Source organism: Protobothrops mucrosquamatus, unplaced genomic scaffold, assembly GCF_001527695.2.
Source record: "Protobothrops mucrosquamatus isolate PMUCROS unplaced genomic scaffold, P.Mucros_1.0 scaffold4581, whole genome shotgun sequence".
Taxonomy (NCBI): domain Eukaryota; kingdom Metazoa; phylum Chordata; class Lepidosauria; order Squamata; family Viperidae; genus Protobothrops; species Protobothrops mucrosquamatus.
Window position 1 is genome coordinate 16799 of NW_015390484.1, and position 3457 is coordinate 20255.

Genomic DNA, 3457 nt, shown 5'->3' on the forward strand with positions numbered 1-3457 from the left:
TGCGTTTTGTGACAATTGGCCAGCTTTCCATCTTGCTTATTTATTTTGTGTTGTGCTACATTTAATGTTCCTTCCATTTCACTTTATGGTGAGCTACCCCAGAGTCGTTTCAGAGTCAAAACCACGCCAAAACTGATCAAATCAAATTTGGGGTGTTTATCTATGTTTCCAGAATTTTTTCGCTGCAGGATTCTTAATTTTAACTCTTGAGTGTTTACTTTTAGTTTGAAGCTCGCTGTAGTTTAAAATGGAGCATTTCATCAGGATTTTTGAATGTTTGCTTTTGATTTGTAAGGAGTTCGGAGTGAATTATTCCTGAAGATGAAAAGCAGCGAAGTTTGGATCTATTGCCCAAATAACTAGTAGTAAGCTATTTAAGAAAATCTGGAAAACAGAGCAGGCCTCAGATATTACAAAGGACAGTAAGACATCAAACTGTAAGTTGTTTAAAAGTTCAAATTGCCCTTTTTTTTAAATTTAGGGAGAACTTAAAAACCAACTTTTGAGTTATATGACATACCAGCACCATCTAATGGATAGCAGAAGAATGGGGCTGAAATTATAAATTTGGCCAAGTAGCCCCCTCAGAATTAAACGGGGGTGGGACTCAGATCCGAATGAAAAGTACTTCAAGATATCTGAAAAAAAAATAGGAAAGAAAACGCTATCAGAAAACTGAAGAAAAATAGATCACTTGAGGCATCAAAATAATAAACAATTAAAATTCTAATGTATTTTTTTTCTAAAGGATGCCTTGCAACTTTTAGTTGTAGGTTTACGACTCACAATCATTGGTTTAGCAACTATTTGAGGTTACAAATGCACTGAAAAAAAGGTATGGTCCGTCATAATTACAACCTTTTCAGTATCCCCATGGTCACGTGATCAAAATTTGGACAACATTTGGCAACTGACTTGTACTTACGACAGTTGCACTGTCCTGGGGTCACGTGATCCCCATTTGTGATCTTTCCAGCTGGCTTCCGACAAGCAAAGTCAATGGGGGAAGCCCAATCCACTTGACAACTGCAGTTATTCACGTAAACTATGGCCAAAAAAAGGTTGTCTTGCTTATCAGTAGAAATCCCGGTTCCAATTTTGGCCTAATTTGAGCCCTACTTGTGTATTTATCTAGAATCAAATTTTAGAACATCAAAGCAGCTTAGGATTGTTCCTGCCTGTTTGTCAGGAGCCAGCATCCAAACATTTTATGTTAATTTTATTGCCTCCTGACATATTCACAAAATGCAACAAATCCCAGGTAATTTGTAAGGTTTTCCAATCCAGAGAATCATAAATTCTGTCTAGATTTCATGTTTTACGCCCCCTCCCCAATGAATCACATGCGTGCTCCAATCTCAGCAGAGGGTACTTCCTGAATAAAATGGTGTGTTGCAAAATTGTTTTTCTACACTAGTGAATACAAGGAAAGGTTGTTTTTTTTTTAAAAAAACAAACAAACAAAACAAAATTTGCCGATCGTTTTATGACTTTTGATTTTGTGTTTCCTTTTCTAATTGGTAAGCTCGGCCTTGTCAGAAGAATAATTTTGGGGTTCCCATTTGGAGCCGGGGCTGTGCAAGAATACGGTAAATAAAAGTGAGATCCAGGCAGCTGTGAGGAAAGAAGAAATATTTATTCCTAAAAGCCAAACAATTTTTGCCTTTAGGGGGCAGGTTGCAAAGAAATGGGGTACAGCAGATGTTTATAGGGGAGCTTGAAGTATCTACGTGCTGATTCTAGGGTGACACTTGAGGTGTGTGTGTGTGTGTGTAGGTATGTTTATTCTTGTGGACATACAGTTCCTCTGGAAGACAAAGAAGAGGTAGTCAAGCTATTTTCCAAGGCACATGAAGGCAGGACGAGAAGCAATGGGTGGAAACTAATCAAAGAGAGAAGCAATCTAGAACTAAGGAGAAACTTCCTGACAGTGAGGACAATTAACCAGTGGTACTACCTGCCTCCAGAAGCGGTGAATGCTCCAACACTGGAAGTTTTAAAGAAGAAACTGGACAGCCATTTGTCTGAAATGGTACAGGGTTTCCTGCCTGAGCAGGGGGTTGGACTAGATGACCTCCAAGGTCCCTTCCAACTTTATTATTATTATTATTATTATTATTATGATGATGATGATGATGATGATGATGATGATGATGATGATGATGATGATGATTATGATTATGATTAACAACTCTGTTTGTGTTTTGCAGACCTTATCCTTTGATACATGGATTGGGCCTGGGTAACTTATTTGGGGGGTTTGAGGAAGTTGATCACTTAATTTCAGCTTGACTGTCAATTATCTAGTGGAGACACTGATTCTCAGACCATTGTGGATTCTGTTAGTATTTTAAGGGAAGATGGAAATGACGTAAAGAATAAAATAGATTGGGATATAAAACTTTGCATAGCCTTCCGCGCCTTACATCATTACCAAATCTTCCCAGTCGAAGGTGGAATAGCAGACCGTACGGAGGAGTGAGGAGTTAACACGTTCTGCGAAAATGTCAAGAAAATAAAAGTTGACACGCCTGGCAGGACGTCTTCTTGATGTTCATTCAATATTTATGGGCCCCGCTTTTATGGAGAAATCAATAATGCGATATCTTGTTTAGCATATTTATAGCAGAAGCGCTCCAAAAGCGATTCATATATTAATATATATATATATATTAACCAACCCAGGAACGCTAGATGTTAACCCGTATTGAGCGACGTAATTAAAATTCTTATAATTCCCATTACGCCCGCTCTCTCTCTATTCAGGGCCTGGCCAAATTGTGGAAACAAATCGGTTACCATGGAAACTAATTTACTCCGTGATTGTTTCGTTTCTAAACATAGCAAAAGTCTTGCAAATCTGCCTCTGCGTTTCCGGCTTGAAATTCTCAAAAGAGTTGTTGCGCCTTGGATGCTTTTGAGTTGACAAAATGAGGACAGCTTAAAAATGCAGCAGCTTTTTTTCCCCCTAAAAGCAGTCAGAAATGTTGTTGAGTTATCTGACAATTAACGGTGAAATACTTGACCTACGGATGCAACCAAATCATTTATGGACACGGTTTCCAGATTACTGAGCAAGAGAACGAAGAGTAATTACCTGCAAAGGGACTTAATTGTGCAGATCCCAACCTCAAAGTAGCTTCTGTAGCTGGATTCTGCAATTGCTGGGTTTATAATTTAAATTGTACCTCCTTTTATTCCAATCAATAGATGAGATCAATAGACACCGTGAAAGTCATTTAACCCTGGCTGTGTCCTTCCTTCTCCTACACAAACTGACACATGACACCACATCATACCATATAGTAATGGATGGTGTGACCAGGCTAAAAATCAGGATAAAATACAATTAATATGTATTAGACTTACAGCTTGCATTTCGTTCAGGAATTTGATGCAACGTATCTAGCGGGTCTCTTTGTCTATTTTTTTCCTGTAACAACAGCCCTGGATTATT